General features: G+C 39.1%; 1 protein-coding gene and 1 long non-coding RNA gene across 5 annotated transcripts in view; one reads left to right on the top strand and one right to left on the bottom strand.

The window, feature by feature from the left end:
* Positions 1–553: 553 nt before the first annotated feature.
* LOC118025545 lies at positions 554–4,343 on the bottom strand. The gene is made up of 3 exons (XR_004683347.1): positions 4,279–4,343; positions 3,777–3,862; positions 554–2,181 (listed from the first exon to the last, which is right to left on the bottom strand). It is a non-coding gene; the product is annotated as an uncharacterized LOC118025545 (long non-coding RNA).
* Positions 4,111–19,554, top strand: part of CCDC91 (coiled-coil domain containing 91) — a 344,660-nt gene continuing 329,216 nt past the window's right edge. Inside the window, exon 1 of one of the 4 annotated variants that reach the window (XM_035027989.1) lies at positions 4,111–4,337. The gene's annotated coding sequence lies outside the window, so the exon portion shown is untranslated. The remainder of the gene's footprint in view (positions 4,338–19,554) is intronic. The other 3 variants (XM_035027987.1, XM_035027988.1, XM_035027990.1) reach the window with 3 other exon arrangements.

The raw sequence follows: 19,554 nt of genomic DNA, 5'->3' as shown, positions 1-19,554 counted from the left end.
GCTCAGGTCATGATCCCAGGATCCTGGGATCGAGCCCCACATCGGGCTCCGTGCTCTGCAGGAAGCCTGCTTCTCCCTCTCTCACCCCCACTGCTTGTGTTCCCTCACTGTGTCTCTCTCTGTCAAATAAATAAATAAAATCTTTAAAAAAAAAAAAAGATCCATTGATTAGCAAAGCCTCAGGTGTTAATGGAAGATAATGATACCAGAAGCATTTATTGTTGCTATGTTTGGAATGCAGACTTTCTGATTAAACGCCAGCTGAATACATCTAAAGTGCGAATTCTAGATTATGGCAACTGACAACAATTAGAGTATAAAGTAAGGTAAGTAACACATATGTGCACATTTAAAATTCAAATCGACTTAACCAACATTTAATACACTACTCAGTATTCAATACTGAGGATCAGTAGCAAAAAAAGTCAAACTCTATGTTGATTTGATTTGAAGGCTCACATAATGGAACAATGTAGTACCAGTGGAGAAAGGGGCCAGAAAAATGCTTATTTAAAAATTTGTACTGTAAAGTACCACAGTTTGTACTTTACATCCTTTTGCTTATATACAATGGTATAGATCTTTATTCATTTGATTAGGGTTTCAGCTCCATTTCTCTTTCATTTTCTTGGTCAAAAGATGACTGCCTTCAGCAACAAGGATCATATGCTTTCTCATTCACGTCAAGAGGGAGAACGGGAGGCACATCACACAATTTTGGGGCAAAAGTTCTAAGACTGGTGCTCAATCCCAAACCATTTGTGGCCAAGGGAACATCATGGGTCAGAATTAACCTGATTGGATTAACTTTGGGATAAGGGTGAGGTTAATTCGACCCAAACTGCTTAGGTGTGTGCTGCACAATATGGGAAGAGGGGAACAAATTTTGAGAAGGCAAGTGTCCACTACAATCATTTTCAAAGCACATAAAAACATAAAAATTGTATTATTTTCTTGCTGGAGTAAACAAAACAAAACGAAACCTAACCCTAAACATAGGTAATGAAGACTTTGATTCCATAATTGATGTTTAACGGTTGACAACTTTCAAGCCCTCATCATGCCCTCTTGCCCCACATCTGGGCAGGCTGATAAGAAAGCCTGGGTGCTCCCTTCTTTGGTGCCAGTGGTAATTCAGGCCACACAAGCCCTGGCTCCTGTGTAGGAATTTTCACCCCAGTATCATGGCCCTAGCCACCATAAAAACCATAAGGGCCAGTCTTTCTCCCAACCTCCCTGCACCCCCTCCCAGCCATTTTGGACTTGTTTGAGAAGTCCAAAATGCTCTTCCTGCTCTTCCTAGAAAGTCTCATTATGTGACTAATAAACCTTCTTACACCCTCTTGGTGCATGCATGGTATCAGAAATCTTGAAATATGAACCAAATTTTAGGTGGGCATCCATCTCATTTCTGTGGGTGACTGCAACAGCATATCAACTTCAATAGTAGTAAATTGTGGTGTTTCACTATTCTTATCAGCAAGTGTATCACCTTCCTCCTGAATCCCCTACCTCTTTGAATAGCATCGGAAACCTGGAATACATCGTCAGTTCTTGCCTATATTTTTGCTTTCAAATCCTTTTTGCCAATCTCATGGCTACCTACCACCTCAACTCAGGCTTCCATAATTCTTCATCCTAGTTATTTTATCAGTCTTCTCACTGGCTTCTCTGTTTTTCCAGAGAAAAACCTGTTCCCTATCTAATAATCCATCCCGTGCACTGCTGCTGAAGTAATTCCCCCCAACCTCACTTAAATAATCCATTAATCTCCATCCATCTTGACCTATCTACAGTTCCCACTTCTCCTGCCACATTCCCACACATCACCACCTTTGCTTCCACTATACCTACCTACACACTATACTTACCTCCACAGTTTGTAGGCAAGGAGATACATATGCCTTTGTCTGGAACATACTTTGTTTCTTAGCTTGGCCAATTCCTACTGATCCTTCAAGATTCATCTTGAGCTTTACATTTTATGAGAAGTACTTCCTGTTTAATGCAGGTTGAATAAGGTGCTCCTCCTCCATATTTTAAAAATAAACTTGATTTCAGTGCTTGTTATTACTCTATTTGATTGTTGATATCTTTCTCCAAACTTGATCCTCTTGAGGGCAAGGAACCATGTTTCTCAGCTCAGAAGGTCACAGTCTATTAGGGTAATGGGCCTGCAGCCTGCAGATACATACATAACAAAGATAAATAATAATACAAGATGGCTTATGAAAAATACCCTGACAAGTAATAGAGCCATCAGTTCTAATATACTTAAGTTCTAAGGAGATAAGAGGCACTATGGAGAAATTAGGACCTTCACACATTGCTAGTATACTGCCACTTTGGAAAACAGTCTGGCAGTTTCTCAAAAGGTTAAGCATAGAATTAGCATATGACACAGCAATTCCACTCCTAGGTATATATACCCATGAAAATGTTATCTTGACAAAATAAATGCTTCCTATGAATGTTCATAGAAGCATTATTCCTAATAGCCAAAAAGTGGAAACAACCCAAATGTCCACCAATTGATGTATGGATAAATGAACTTTGAAAACATGATACAAAGTGAAGGAAGCCAGCCAGAAAAGACTACATATTGCATGATTGCATTTATGTGAAATGTCCAGAATAGGCAAATCTAAAGACATAAAGTGAGTTAGTGCTTGTCTAACGGATGGGGAGTGACTGACAAAGGGTATGAGATATCCTTTTGAGGTGAGAAAAATGTTCTGAAGTTGATTGTGGTGATGGTTGCACAATTTATTGAATACCTCCTAATCACTAAATACTGTGATATTGCTGCATATACGAAGACAAATGAGTAGATTGAGAGAGATACAAATGAAAAGCGGTCTTAGTGGTGTAGTAGATAGGTAAATAAATTTGGGTAAGGAAGCACCATATCTGCTATAATAGAAACCTGTTCACTGTGCACACGACAATGGCGGAGAGAAAAAGTGGGTGTAGAAGAGTGACATTTGTGCTCAGTATTGGAGCTACTCCCTAACCACATAAGCCTGTACTAACTGGAGAATTGTTAGGATTACTTGCTGACATTTTCCACATTCAGTACACAGCAGAGATTAAAGGCTTGAACCAATTTTGTTCAGTGGAAAGATGAGAAAAATAACATCCAAAATGTTAAAGAATGCCTGTTATATGATGGTGGGAATATTCCAGAGACTTATGCTCAACGTTCCCAGATTGTCTGTCTTTCTCACTCTCACTAGACTGTAAACTCCTTGAAGGCAAACATCTTGAATGTATCCAGTCCATTTTCTCATTGCCAGCAGGCCAAGTATACATTTAATAAAAAATTGTTAAATGAACGGTCCTCAAATCCCTCCCCTGTCAAAGATGGAAGAATCTTTAACAGGTGACCAGCTATTTGACTGTTTCTCTTTAACAGTTACTGACACTTTGAAATGGACAAAAAAATCTATATAATCATGCTTCCTTTCAAATAAAACCCTGATAGTTATGTCACTCTCTTTTCTTTTTCTTCAGGAGACATTATTTGACTGAAGGCTTGGCAAAAAGTGGGTGGCTTGGCAGCTGAAAATAAAGTCTCTCTGAAACAGAGAGGGCATGTATAAATTGCTATGATCTGGAGTTGGGGCCAAGTACAAAAGTAATTCTTGAGCAGTCTTTGACTGATGTCCTATGGTCTGGAGAGGCTCTGGGCTTAGGTGCATCCCCGCGCTTGAGAGTTCAGATACGCAAAGATGAAATGGAATAGTTGTCCAGTCAACTGTTTCTTGAGTACTTACTGTCAGGCATTTGGCTAAATTCGTTTTCACTGAACTCTGCCTGGAAGTGGTGAAAAGATCAGGCGTGGCTCTTCTCAGGAACAATCCTACAGAATCCCAGATGGGAGTATCATTTTGGGGATGGTTTTATTTGCATGCATTAGGCATCGAAACTGGGCCTGTCACTCACGAGGAACGACAGCTTATAACTAACAGGAGGTAGCTCCTGCGTCATCCCTTTTCAGAAGGCAACCCCCGTGGACTAGTCAAGCCATTGGAGGCGTGGCTCTGAAGATGGCCCCCCCCCCAGCTCGGGCCACGTGACGCACGTGTTGGCGTTGAGTGACAGCCGCAGCTTCGGGCGGGCTTTGGAGGAAATCAACTTCCGGGGGCAGAGGTGTTCGAAGCCGGGTGGTGCGTGGGCTAGCCCAACTTGTGTGGCTGGGGTCGCGGTCCCCCCCCCAAAGGGTTTGGGGTCGTGCCCCGGCTGTGCGCGTGAGGGGCCGTGTGCTGGGTGGCTCACCTGGCAGCGTGGGTGAGCGGCGCGGCGGCGGCAGCGGCGGCAGCCAGAGCGGGGAGCAGGTAAACGGACGCTCGCCTTCCGGGCCTGGGTCTGGGGGCCGGGGCCGCGCGAGGCCGGCGGTACGCCCCGAGGCGGCCTGGGCGCGGGCGGGGAGCGCGGCCAGGCTTCCGCCTCGCCCCCGGAGGTCGCCGGGACCGGGAGTCGGAGGCGTGACCCGCCTCGGGCTGGGACGGCACCGCGCTCACCCGGCCGCCGGTGCCGACCGGTACTTGCTCTGCCGGCTGGTTTCGGCCGCTGCACGTTCCAGAATCGAGTATTTCCGAACGTCTGCGGACAAGTACACGTGATTATTGTGTCACCGAACCTCCCACCGAACGGAGACTTAGATCCTTGCCGGGTTTTCACCGATGGAGCCTGATTTATGTTTCCCCCTCACTTTGCTTTGTACACCGGCGTGACGTCCGTCTGCAACGTCCGTCAGCCACATGTCTTTTGTAGTGACCTCGGCCACATGTTGCAATACAAGTGGCATTTTGGGATTAAGGCCGGAGCCAGTAACTTTCCAAGTGGTGAGGCATCCTTCATCCCTCTAAGTGCGCCCCCTTCCCCACAATAAAGATGTTTCTTCCATCTGCCCGTGGTGTGTACTGTGCTGGAAAGCTTTGGACGTGAAACCTATTTCTGGCTTCACTTTAAAGAGTGGTAACACTATTAAAAGCAGTGCTGGAGGTTTTTTTGGTAGGATGATGTTGCTGCTGCTTCTCTCACTTGCTTCCGTGGTGGGAGTTGGGGCAGAGCCTGATTTCCTGGAGGGTGAAGTCCTGGCCACAGCTGTAGGTGACTCAGCGGCCCCTTAAGAATTCCGACTCCTTTCCTTCCCTTCCTTTCCGAACTGTACAGATACTGATGCCACCTTCCTCTCCGAATATTCATCCGGGCGGTAGTTGGGTGATGGCTTTTGGGAGTAGTGTTTGCATGTTCCTTGGTGGAGTGATTGGAGTGGGCTAACATTTCACCCTACGGTTTAAGGCAAAATACCCAGACTATTTAGCTGGGTGGGAGAACAGGGAGTGACAATAGATTCATTTTGTTCTCTGACATCAGAGAGCTCTACGCTTCTAATCATCCTGTTCGCCCTGTGCTACAATTTCTGTTGCAGTGAAGGAATTGGCGATGCTTACTGTACCTGTTAGGTGAATGGAGCACGGGGGATGCCAGGGAGAGAGCACCTTTGTGGCGCTGGCGAGCCAGAAAATTATGTGGTCCACAATCGCCCTGGTTACAAAGTTGGCTGGCTAGGAAAGTTGTTCCGTGGGCTTGGAAATCTTATTATGAATTGGTATCCTAGCAACAGTATAAGCCAAATGGAATAAACAGTGATGGAAGTTACAATTTACCTCTTTTATGACATGGAAAAATGTATCTTCTTATTGGAGTCATAAGCTCAAAACTTCTTAGAGCTTTTTGTAATCATCTTAATACTTAACAGTCAAAAAGAAACTGCAGAGTCATCACAGAGGGACAGCACTTATTTAATATTTTTTTTTTGGTGACAGTAAAAAGGAAAAGGAATTAGCTGATCTGGAGGTTAAGTGGTTAAATAGGAATTTGCCTAGTAAGAGGCATTTTTATCTTGTACCCCTAGCTGTAGATGTATGATTTTTAAAGCATGTAGGATTGTTATAAATAAAGAAAGCTGTTTTAAGGTTTATTATAGTTCTCTTAATAGAATTTGGGGTGGCAGTGCATTGGACTGGATGAGAGTATTGACATTAGTGAATTGGAAGGGGAGTGTTAGGTAACTTGTTTCCAAATTCTGGCTCATAATCACAGTGCTCCTTTATCAGCCTGTTCCTTGTGACTTATGGTCTTTCTTGTAAGCTCATCAGATTTTGTTACTTTCTGTCCAAACAACCGGAACTTAATGAAAAAGGCAACTCTCTTTAGATTAATTCTTTTATCAGTGTCTGTTTCTTCTTACTGATAAATCTTGATGATAAGTTGGTTTTTTTTTGATTTGCAGTATTTCTAAGGATATTTTGGTTTCCTCAGTCTCCCCTATCCCCAAACTCAGTGAGATGGGTTTAGCTCATTTAATCTGATGTGTATTTTTCAAAAGGGCATGTCCTGTGTCCTTTAAAATTTAGGTTTATTGAACTATATAATTTATAATTAAAATTATCATTCGATCAGAAGTTATATGCAGATTTTTGACATGAGGGGGTTGGCACCCCTAACCCTTGAGTTGTTCAAGGGTCAGCTGTATTTAATTTTCCTGTCTGACTGCACTGGCTAGGACCTCCAGTATGCTGTTGAATAGGACATGTAAGAGCAGGCATCCTTGCCTTGTTTTTCATCTTGGTGGGTAAGGCATGCAGTCTTTTACCATTAAATAATTAGCTGTAGGTTTTTTGTAAACAGTTTTCATCAGCTTGGGGAAGTTTTCTTAGCTTCTAGTTTGCTGAGAGTTTTTTTTTTTTTTTTAATATGACTATTGTATTTTTTTTTTCATTGTGGAAATCATAGTTGTATGGAAGAAAATTGGGAAATAATCCAATGGAAAAAAAGCTAACCCATTTCTGTTAATATGAGATAACGTCTGCTAATATTTTGCTGGCTTTTCTTTCAGTCTTTTTATTTTACAAACATTTAAGAAATAGAACTGTAAATATTGTTTTATATTTTTCCCTTTACATTCAGCATTATATTATAAGTGCTTACTATGTCATGAATTTTTTGAGAACTTGATTTGTAAGTTCTTGATTTATGGTTAAGATAGTTAAGTTTTCCCAATTAGAATTAACATTAAACATCTTTTTGTACACAACTCTGGTAAGATTCTTTTAATCGATTTTTAAAAATGTGGTTATTACTCAAAGTGCATGAAATTTTTTCAGATTCTTAATATACACTGCCTGTTTCATTTGATGTTCTTAGAATTTTTCCTCTGGGTTATTTATTGTAATAAATTTTGGAGCAAAATTTCTGGGCATCACTTTAAGGTAGAATTCTAGAATTTTAGAAAGTCATGTCTAGTTCAAACCATTTCTTTTATAGGTTTAGAGTCTAAAATAATTAAATGATTTTTCCACCAACATTGTTATTTTGTTGCCAGTGATCTAGATAGAATTCCTGGTGCATTTTGTGTCATGTGAAATACTACTCACGTTCTACTTTTGATAAAAATTGTAGTAGTCTTTGAGTCTAGCATCATGCAGAGACTCTATTTTGTTTTATTGAATTCCAACCAGTACTTTTTGAGGTAGGTAGTATTTTTCCCATTTCATAGCCAGGGAAATTGAGTCTCAGACAAGTGAGCAAACTTACCCAAGGTTGCATTAATAGTAAGTGGTAGAGCTGGGGTTTGATCACAGGTCTTCCTGAATCTTGTTTTATTCATAGACTACCAACACTAAGTTCTTGTAAGCTTTTTGTATATATTGTGTTTATTCTGAATCTGTCTTAATTTTGATGCTTAAAATAAACTCATTAAACAAATTAATAATTCAACATGAGACAGTATCAGTCACTTCTAAAAAGTTTACCCAAATTTATGTCTTTTTATGTTTTTAAATTTTAAATTTAGAAATTTCTTTACCTGTACCTCCTCTCCTTCTCTGTCAGATCCTCAAAAAGTGGTACAAAGACTTTTGTTAGCTATATGCCATAGAATCCTATTAAAAAATTAGGGATACATTAAGGGTACCTGGGTGGCTTGGTCGGTTAAGCGTCTGCCTTCAGCTCACGTCATGATCCCAGGGTCCTGGGAGGGAGTCCCACGTCGGACTCCCTGCTCAGTGGGGAGTCTGCTTCTCTCTGTCCCTCTGCCTCTCTTCCCCACTCATGCTCTCTCTCTCTCAAATAAATAAATAAGTGTTTAAAAAAAAGAATTAGGGATACATTTAATGTTACTAGCAAGGGATATCACAATTTTTAAAATTTTGAAATGGAAAGCATTTTTTTAAATTACAGGTTTAATAGATGAAGAATAGAGATGATGCTACTCACTTTAAGATGCAGCATATAATAATTCTCGTAAAGCTGTTTTCCTTAGAAGGATATGTACATTTGGTATTTACATAATGCAGTCCAAACATAGATCATATAGACTAAGTATATGAATGAAGTAACCACTATTTTGTGAAGTGTGAAATCACTTTTTCCTGGTATTCAGAGACGACGTTCTTTTCCCTTTTCCAGCCTTGTTATCATTGACCATGTGCATCTCCTACCAAAAGTAGGCCTAGATAGTGGAGAGACCAGCCAAATCACCTTTTATGTTGTGTCCATCCTGTGGTAAGAGAGGGTCTGCGTGATCATTTCAAAATGCTTGACTTCTATATTACGAGAATTCAGAACTTCTACAGTTGTAGTAGACAGTGTTGCAGTATTATGCAAGATCCATTAATCTCTGCCTGTGCTTCAGTGATAGACAGGGGCTTGCATGAATAATACTAAAAAACTACATCAATACAAGATGGTTAAAAGTGAGAGTAAGTATCATTATTTTAATTATGAATTTGATAAAGACAACCTTTATTCACAGTTTGCCCAAATTAGGTATGAAAAATTGAAAATAAGCCTATAATACCAGAAGGGCATTAAATGGGCTACTTGCCATGAATCACAAGACAAATTGAAATGAGTATTTATTTTATTTTCTGCAGAATGGGAAAAAAGTGTTTATTAACTGCTGATGGTTTTCATGAGGCATTTAGGTATTTTAGGTTTCTTTTGTCTGTTAGGCAGAAGAGGTACATTTTATTAATTTCTTTTTAAGACTAGCTTCTGCTTAAAGTGACTGGTGTTGTAAAATATCTCTCGCTTATTTAGTTTATTTGATTTTTTTTCCTCCAGTCATATTGGTTAAGGGTACTCGTGTGGTACTTTTTGTTGCAAGAATCTTTTGTAGGAGACTTTATCTTCATTGATGCTTTGAGTTTATTTTCTATAGTTCCAAAGTTAGGTGTTAATGATCTTGCTTCTCCTGTTATCAACAGGAGAAGAAAGTAGTGCCTCAAGGTTATTCTCAGTGTCACAGTCATGAACATAAAAAGTGATTTCCATATGACTGATGAGAAGTCCTCTGACCACTTAGAATCTAGTCAGATTGCAAAATGTTTTATCATGTGATTCCTACAAAATACTTTGTGTGATTCCTGCAAAATCAAAAGTTCTACTTCAGAGTAAAAAATCTTATGAACAAGTGAGACAACACATACATGAAATTTTTGGAGATTTTTTCCTCCCACATAGAAGGGCCATGGATATTATCATCATAGTTACTTTCATCTGATCAAAATAATTCAGCAGGTTGTTCAAGTGGTGGATTGGGAATCGTAAGCCTGGGATCTGATTCTTTAATCAGCATATACTTTTTTCCCACTTTATAAAATGTTTCAGAATCCATCTGTTGGTGATGTGTGTGTGTGTGTATGTGTATTTTGGGAAGTACACTTTGGGAAGTTTTTGGCCATTATTTCTTCAAATATTCTTTCTGCCCCTTTCTCTCCCCCTTCTTCTGGGACTGCCCGTAGTGCATATGTTGGCATGCGTGATGGGTTCCCACAGGTCTCTGAGGATCTGTTCATTTTTCTTCATTCTTTTTTCTTTCTGTTCCTCAGACTGGTTAGTCTCAATTGAGGAAGCCCAAAAATTGGCCTGTGGGTTGGTTTGTCTACCACCTATTGAGTGTATTTACTGGTGTCAAACCACCACGTTAGACATACGGAAAAGAAACAGGCATTTAGAAGGACAAAGAGCGATCAAGGAAGACATCAAGACAAAAGCTTTACCAGTAGTAACTAAGTTGGGCCTTACAAAGGAGGAGTTATTGATAGACTGAGAAAGAGAGGTTGGGATACTAGAGGTTTCAATAGATGTGAATGGCAGATTCAGTGGGAATGATAGCCTACTATTAATAGAAGGATACAAAGTTGTAGTAAGAAAGTAAATTTTAGAGGTTAAGATCCTGGAATTGAGACAGTTATGTCAGTATCACAAATACAGTGACTACCTGTGTTTATGGACCAATTACTGCAATGATATATTGTGATATATAGAGCAATATATAATAGAGGCAATAATAGCTGTTTTTAAGTATCTGTAATGTAGCAGGTACTGCACTGGACACTTTCAAACATTTTTTTAAACACTTCTTTTTGATTATTTTATTTTTTTTTATTGAGGTGAAACTCACATAACATAGAATTAATCATTTTAAAGTGTATAACTATTCACAATAGTGAATAGTGCTGCTATGAACATTTGTGTACCAGTATTTGTTTGTGTACTTGTATTCAGTTTTCTTGGGCATATATGTAGGAGTAGAATTTCTGGTTAATGTGGTAATTCTGTGTTTACCATTTTGAGAAATTGCTAAGCTATTTTCCCAAGTGGTTGTAGATATTATATTCCTACCAGCAATGTATGAGGATTCCAGTTTTTCCACATCTTCATCAGCACTTGGTATTTTCCTTTTTTTTTTTTTTTTTTGTTATAGCCATTCTAGTGGATGTGAACTGCTACCTCATTGTGGTTTTGATTTGTATTTCCCTAATGATGATATTAAGCAATGTTTTAAGTGTTTTTGGTTATTTTTATATCTTTCTTGAAGAGGTGTTTATCCAGCTCTTTTACTAATTTTAAAATTGGGTTGCTTGTCTTTTTGTTACTGAGTTTTAAGAGTTCTTTATATATTCTGGATACTAGACCCTTATTAGATACATGATTTGCTAATGTTTTCTCCCATTCTGTAGATTTTTTTTTAAAGATTTTATTTATTTATTTGAGAGAGAACAGGCAGGGGAGGGGCAGAGAGAGGGAGAAGCAGACTCCCTGCTGAGCAGGGAGCCCGATGCTGGGCTCTATCCCAGGACCTTGAGATCATGACCTGAGCCGAAGGCAGATGCTTAACCAACTGAGCCACTCAGGAGTCCCTGTTTTCCGTTTTTGGATAATGCCCTTTGATACACAGAAGTTTTAAATTTTGATTAAATTCAATTTAGTGAGTTTTTCTTTTGTCGCCTGTGCTTTTGGTGTCATATCTAAGAATCCATTGCCAAATGAAGGTCATGAAGATTTGCCCTTATGTTTTCTTCTAAGAGTTTTATAGTTTTAGTTGTTGTACTTACGTCATTGACCCATTTTGAGTTAACTATTGTTTATTATGTGAGGTAGTGGGTCTGTGAAATTTTTTTATTAAATATTTTTGTTAAATATTTTACGTATTTTGCTGCTATCTACTTTATTTACTCAGTAAAACATTTATGAAATTTATCCATGTCGATACATATGACACTAGTTTTTTCATTTACACCGCTTTATCATTTGAATGGCTTTTTACTAATTATTAATTTCATCTCTCTAAATGGACTTCAACATGGCAATGAATTTTCTTCATCTTCTCTGATGCACATGAAGGAATTTTTCTATGGTCTGCCATAGCATTTGCTGGTTCTTATGGTAAGAACATCTTCAAGTTAGATACTACTAAATTATTCTCTAAAGCCACTGTTCCCATTTTGCTCTCACTATTAATATCTGAGAGTGGTTCTTCGTCCTTGCCAATAATTGGTATAATTACTTTTGTATTTTTTGCTAATCTGATGGGTATAAATCTCATTGTCACTAACATATCTCTGTCCGTGATTACTAGTGAGATTGACCATTTTTCCACATATTTATTGATCACGTGGGTAATTCTGTGAATTGCCTATTCATGCATCTGTCATTTTAGTGGCATTTTAGAAGAGAATGGTAGTAAACATGGATGTTCAGTGCTCCATATTTAACTGGAAGTGCCTCCTACTCATTCTGGCTTCGGAGGCAAGTACTCAAGGCTTCCATTTATTAGGAAACCTTACCTGACCTTCCAGAGAAGTTCAGATTCCTTTTTCCCCTCAGTCTTTGCAACACCTGTGTGGTTGTATATTTTTTTACAGCTTATTTCTCTCTCTTTGCCAGACTGTAAGTACAATGAGGAAAGGACCAACTTTGCTTACCATTATATCTTTAGCACCTAGCAGGGGTCTTGAACATCAAAGGTGCTAGTTAATATTTGTTGAGTTAATGAACAGAAGGGAAAATGAATGATGAATAAGGGGAGCTGATAGATAAGACATTCTGAAGAAGGATCCAAGGCATCTGAGGAGATGAAAGCATGGGGATGGGTATGAGATCTCAACACTTTTAAACTTTATTGTAGTTTACATTATCTATTGATATTTTCTTTCTTAATCTAAGTCAGTGGCTTTATTGATCATTATATTCTTCAGTAGCATGTAGTTGGTTTTCATTAAATAATTATTGGGTGAATGAAAATGAGATCTTTGACTTACAGATTTATTTCTCTATTTGAGAGAGAGAGCGCGAGCATGGAGGGGAGGGGCAGAGGAAGAGGGAGAGAAGATCATTAAGCAGACTCTGCGCTGAGTCCAGAGCCCAACGTGGGGCTTGCTCTCATGACCCTGAGATCATGACCTGAGCCAGAACCAAGAGTCAGACACTTAACCAACCACACTACCCAGGTGCCCCTGGGTATGTATGTATGTATTACTCATTTTTTCACAAAGGGGTGTCAGGTTAGGTATTTCCAAGATGCATCTCTCTATTTTCTCTTATTCCTCTTATTATATTTGAATTGTGTAGTTTTGGGCTAGGTATTTATTTACTTATCACCACAGATATGCCATGTTTGGGTAGTGTATATTGCTGCTGAAGGCTCACCATAAAGTTGTTGAAGGTGATAGAGTGGGTTTCGAGTATAGCTAATTCTTCTGTGGTGTCTAGTTAATATAAAATATAAAAATACCAACCAAAGACATCTATATAGAATTAAAGAAATACTTATGTGCAGTTGAATGAACTTAGTAAATAAAACTTAACTAATGTCAGTGCCATCACCCAATAGCTAGCCTTTTTTGGACTTGATTATATATTTACTCATAGAGAAGTAGCATCAGTTGACATTTCTGTAGGATTCTGACAATATGGCATATAAAAAATGTTGGTAGTACTTAGATTGCCCTATGGGAAAGCCTTGGATTTTTAGCTAAAATGGTGAAGAGGGAAAGTCCTTCAAATATTGCTCATAAGGATTCAGGTTTGTCAGGGATATACTCAATTTAAGTGTGCTTCAGACATGAGGATTATTTTTTTCATTAACACATATATTATGTTTTTCTGGAAGAATTAGAATCTCTATGCATTACCAGTCTTTCATAGATAATTTTTTTCTCAATTACTAAGTATTGGAAGTGAAAAAATTACAGGTGATTGATACTAAAGTCAGGATCAGATGGAAAAAATGATCTTGGTGATGATAGTGGTACTTTCATTTCAAGAAGAAATTAAAATTAGCAAATAGAACAAGCTTTATATCATCTTGGAAAAAAATGAGCAAAAGAGTCCTTTATGTGTTTCCCTTGGTAAACATGTCTATCTCTGTTAAAGGGCACAATTAGCAGATTAAGACTTTTGATAAATGCATAAACATGGATTTAACAACTGTCAAAACTGAACTTATAAAAGTTAAAATAATGGACAAGGGGGATGTGTTGAGAAGCAAAATTCAGTTCAGTAGAAATCTTTATTGAGCCCTGACTATATTTTAGGTACCTGTACTAGCCACTGGAGGATACAGAAATAAATGTTACTTGGTCTTCAAGAATCTCACAGTCAAGTAGATGAGAGTAATATAAACTAATAAATTGTAATGAAGACATAAATTGGGAAGGAATGGGTTTCTGAAATTTGATATAGGGGCATGTGGGAAGACCCTGATGAAGCTGGAGATACTGAACCCTTAAATGCATTCCTCATTTGGGTGTGTTACTCTGGCCCATTTACTGAGTGACTCAAAAAATGAGTTTTCACTGGGACTCGGAACATTTAATCTGCAATAGGTTCAGGTTTCTGTGCAAGCTGCTCTGTTGCTAGGGTCGTATGATCTAGCAGATCCAATGGTGTTTCAAGTGTCAGTGGTAGACAGGGATGCTGTTTAGAGCCTTTAGCAGGCCCCGATAGGTAAATCATAGTGCAGATCCTTAGGATTTAGACCAAAGCCTGCCCTTCTCTGCAGATAACTATGCCTTTATAAAGAAATAGCTGTTGGTTTGCTGCTGGGTCTTAGATTCTGCTTAACTGTGGGCCACCAAGTTACTATGTGACCTGAGCTGCCCAGTACTAAGTGGGTGGTTATCTGACCCACCAGGCCATAAAGTTGGGCATGCACAGCAGTACTCCATTGTCAAATGGAAGCACTATGTATCTAATCAGGCCTGAGCAGGCCCTGAAGACACAATGCATTGCAAGAGGAAGGGACTCAAATTCCCATAGTCCCTGCTCTGCTAGCATCATCCTTTTTCTGAGACTGCACCTATGGCTTCATGGGAAGTTCCCTAAGGTTAATTGACAGGAAGAAAAGACTCAGATGTGGTTTACAGATGGTTCTTCATGATATGCAGGTACCACCTGAAAGTGGGCAGCTGCAGCCCTGTGGCCCCTCTTTGGGGTATCCCTGAAGGACAGTGGTGAAGGCCAATCCTTTCAGTGGGGAGAACTTTAGGCAGTGCACCTGGTTGTTCACTTTGCTGAGAAGGAGAAGTGGCCAGATGGATGATTGTATTATTTCATGGGTTATGACCAATGAGTTGGCTGGATGGTCAGGGACTTGGGAGGAACATGATTGAAAAACTGGTGACAAGGAAATTTGGGGAAGAGGTATGTAGATAGACCTCTCTGGACAAAATATGTGAAGATGTTTGTGTTCCGTGTAAATGCTTACCAAAGAATGACCTCGGCAGAAGAGGATTTTAATAATCAAGGGAATAAGATGACCTATTTTGTGGATACCAGTCAGCCTCTTTCCCCAGCCAACCCTGTTATTGTCCAGTGAATTCATGCATAAAAATGGCCGTGCGGGCAGGGATGGAGTTTACACATGGGCTCAGCAATATAGACTTTCACTCATCAAGACCTGTGTGGTTACAGCCAATGCTGAGTGCCCAATCTGTCATCAGCAGAGAGTAACACTGAATTCCTTATATGACCCATTCCCTGGGGTGATTAGCTAGCTAACTAGAGGCAGGTGGATTATATTGGAGGGCCACCATCAAGGAAGTGGCAGTGATTTGTTGTTACTGGAAGAGACACTTACTCTAGATATGGATTTGCCTTCCCTACATGCAATGCTTCTGCCAAAACTACCAATCTGTGGGCTTACAGAATGCCTTATCCACCATTATGGTATTCCTTACAGCCTTGCTTCTTTTTTTTTTTTTTTTTTTTTTTATTTGACAGAAAGAGACACAGCGAGAGAGGGAACACAAGCAGGGGGAGTGGGGAGAGGGAGGAGCAGGCTTCCCCCAGAGCAGGGAGCCAGATGCGGGGCTCGATCCCAGGACCCTGGGATCATGACCTGAGCCGAAGGCAGACGCTTAACGACTGAGCCACCCAGGCGCCCCCAGCCTTGCTTCTGATCAAGAAACTTATTTCAGAGCAAAAGAATTACAGCTTGTGGAATTCATTGGTCTTATGTTTCCTACCATCCTGAAGCAACTGGCTTGATAGAATGTTGGAATAGCCTTTTGAAGACTTAAGTTACAGTGCCAGCTAGGTGTGTCAGTTTCTTGCAGCACTGGGGCGAGGTTCTTAAGAAGGTTGTATATGCTCAGAATTAGTATCCAGTTTCTCCCATAGCCAGGATTCGTAATAGGTTCAGGAATCAAGGGGTGGGAATGGAAGTGACTCCGTTCACTATGACTCCTACTGACCCATGAGCAAAATTTTTAGTGCCTATTTCCATGACTTTATGCTGTGCTGGCCTAGACAGAGTTCCAAAGGGAGGAACGCTTTTACCAGGAGACACAACGATTCCATTGAACTGGAAGTTCAGACGGCTGCACTGCCGGTTTGGACTCCTCATGCCACTGAATCAACAGGCAAAGCCACTACTGGCCGGGATGACTGATCCTGACTACCAAGGGAGAAATTGGACTCCTACTTCACAATGGAGGTAAGGAAAAGTATGTCTGAAATACAGGAGATCCCTTAGGGCGTCTTAGTATTACCGTGCCCTCTGATTAAGGTCAATGGAAAACTAAAATAAGCCAGTTCAGGGAGGACTGCTGATGGCCTAGACCCTCAGGAATGAAGGTTTGAGTCAGCCCATCAAAGAGTCATGACCAGCTGAATTGCTTGCTGAAGACAAAAGAAATTCAGAATGGGTAGTGGAAGAAGGTAGTTCTAAATACCAGCTATAACCATGTGACCAGTTACAGAAACAAAGTCTGTAATAGTCATGAGTATTTCCTTTCAATTGTTATGAATATGTTTGTGTGTATGTATGCACACATATGTATGGCTACATATGTAAAATATCTTTGTTTTTTTCCCTCTCATTTCCTTATCATGTAGCATAAGATGCATTGAGTGTATACATAGTATTTTAAGTAGTGTTACTTTTCCATCATAGTATATAAAATTTGAGGTATCAGGAAGAGTAAACCTAATTCAAGGACTTCTCCTCCTCTTCTGAGGAAGAGGTTAGTATGTTTCCAGGTATACACAGGATAGTTGTATCATCTTAGTCATAATTAAGACCTTGTTATTGTCTTTATTTGGAGATTAAGTGTGGTTTAAGGAGATGTATACAGGTACTAAGTTGACTAGGGATGGACTTGAGATGGTTAATTTCATGTTTCAAATTGGGCCAAGGGTTTTTATTGTTTCCTGTCTCACCTTTAGGTCTTTAATCCATTTTGAATTTATTTGTGTGTATGGTGTAATAAAGTGGTCCAGTTTCATTCTTTTGCAGTTTTCCCAAAACCATTTGTTGAAGAGGCTGTCATTTTCCCATTGGATATTCTTTCCTACTTTGTCGAAGATGAATTGATCATATAGTTAGGCATCCATTTCTGGGTTTTCCTTTCTGTTCCATTGATCTATGTGTCTGTTTTTGTGCCAGTACCATACTGTCTTGATCACTACAGCTTTGTAAGATAACTTGAAGTCTGGAATTGTGATGTCTCTAGCTTTGCTTTTCTTTTTCAAGATCACTTTGGCTATTTGGGGTTTTGAGATTCCATACAAATTTTAGGATTGTTTGTTGTAGTTCTGTGAAAAATGCTTTTGGTATTTTGATAGGGACTGCATTAAATGTGTAGATTGCTTTAGGTAGTATATGATATAGAGAACAAAGGTCAAAAACCGAAATGCAGATAAAATTAAGTTTACTTATAACCTGCAGCCTATTGACAAATACTTCAGGCTGGCAGAGTATAACTTTCCTCCAGGAACTCCCAATCTTTTTTTTTAAAGATTGTATTTATTTGTATGTCAGAGAGAGAGAGAGTGAACACAAGCAGGGGGAGCGGCAGGCAGAGGGAGAAGCAGGCTCCCTGCTGAGCAGGGAGCCCGATGAGGGACTCAATCCCAGGATGCTGGGATCATGACCTGAGCTGAAGGCAGACGCTAACCCACTGAGCCACCCAGGTATCCCCAGGAACTCCCAGTCTTAATGTTAATGCTTTGCTCGTGGGAAAAACAACCTTAGCTTGACAATAGGTAGGCCTCCAGGATCCTATGAGTCTTTAGCAGATGAAAATCTATTTGTAAACTTCCCTTTGTATTCACTTCCCCCAACTCCAAAGTATAATCAGTTGCTTCTCACAATCCAGGGGCAACTCTTTTCTGCCCTTGGGTCCTGTCCCTGTGCTTTAATAAAACCACCTTTTTTGCACCAGAGATATCTCAAGAATTCTTTCTTGGCCATCAGCTCTGAACCCCAACATCTCCACATCAGTATAGACATTTTAACAATATTTGTTCTTCCAATCCATGAGGATGGAATGTCTTTCCATTATTTGGTGTCATCTTCATTTCTTTTCATCAGTGTTTTATAGTTTTTAAAGTACAGGTCTTTTAACTCTTTGGTTAGGTTTATTCCTCAGTATTTTATTATTTTTGGTGCAGTTGTAAATGGGATTGTTTTCTTAATTTCTCTTTCTGTTGCTTCATTTCTGGTGTATAGAAATGCAAAAATTTCTGTACATTGATTTTGAATCCTGAGACTTTACTGAATTTGTTTATCAGTTCTAGCAGTTTTTTGGTGAAGTCTTCCAGGTGTTCTGTATATAATATCATGTCATCTGCAGATAGTGAAAGTTTAACATTTTTCTTAATGATTTTGATGCCTTTTATTTCTTTTTGTTGTCTGATTGCTATGGCCAGGACCTCCAGTACTATGTTGAATAGAAGTGGTGAGAGTAGACCTCCTTGTCTTGTTCCTGACCTTAGAGGAGAAGCTCTCAGTTTTTCCCTATTAAGGGTGATGATAGCTGTGGGTTTTTCATATATGGCCTTTATTATGTTGAGGTATATTCCCTCTAAACCTACTTTGTTGAGTGTTTATATTATGAATGGATGTTGTACTTTGTCAGATGCTTTTTCTGCATCTATTGGAAGGATCATGTGGTTCTTATTCTTTCTCTTACTGATGTGATGTATTAATTATGTTGATTGATTTGCAAATATTGAACCACCCTTGCAAACCAGGAATAAATCCCACTTGATCATGGGGAATGATTTTTTTAATGTATTGTTAGATTTGTTTTGCTAGTATTTTATTGAGGATTTTTGCATTTATATTCATCAGGAATATTGGCCTATAGTTCTTTTTTTGTGTTGTCTTTATCTGGTTTTGGTATCAGGGTAATGCTGGCCTCATAGAATGAATTTGGAAGTTGTCCTTCCTCTTGCATTTTTTGAAACAGTTTGAGAGAATAGGTATTAAGTCTTCTTTAAGTGTTTGGTCCAGTTCACCCATGAAACCATCTGATCCTTGACTTTTGTTTGTTGAGAGTTTTTTGATTACTGACTCAATTTCTTTGCTGATAATCAGTCTGTTCAAATTGTCTATTTCTTCCTGTTTCAGTTTGGGTAGGTTGTATGTTTTTTTTTGAATTTATGTTGGTATGTAGTTTTTCATACTATTTTCTAAAATTGTTTATATTTCTGTGGGGTTGCTTGTTATTTCTCGTCTCTCATTTGTGATTTTATTTATTTTTATTTATTTATTTTTTGGTCCTTTCTCTTTTTTTCTTGATAAGTCTGGATAGAAGTTTATCAATTTTATTGATGTTTTTAAAAAAGACTGCCCCTGCTTCCATTGATCTGTTCTATTTATTTTTTAGTTTTTATATCATTTATTTCTACTCTAAACTTTATTATTTCCTTTCCTCTGCTGGCTTTAGGTTGTTTGTTGTTCTTTTTGTA

This window comes from Mirounga leonina, unplaced genomic scaffold (genome assembly GCF_011800145.1).
Source record: "Mirounga leonina isolate KUSES-001 unplaced genomic scaffold, KU_Mleo_1.0 Mir_201, whole genome shotgun sequence".
Classification (NCBI taxonomy): domain Eukaryota; kingdom Metazoa; phylum Chordata; class Mammalia; order Carnivora; family Phocidae; genus Mirounga; species Mirounga leonina.
The sequence above is the reverse complement of the archived record's forward strand: the minus strand, read 5'-3'. Positions and strand labels throughout refer to the sequence as shown.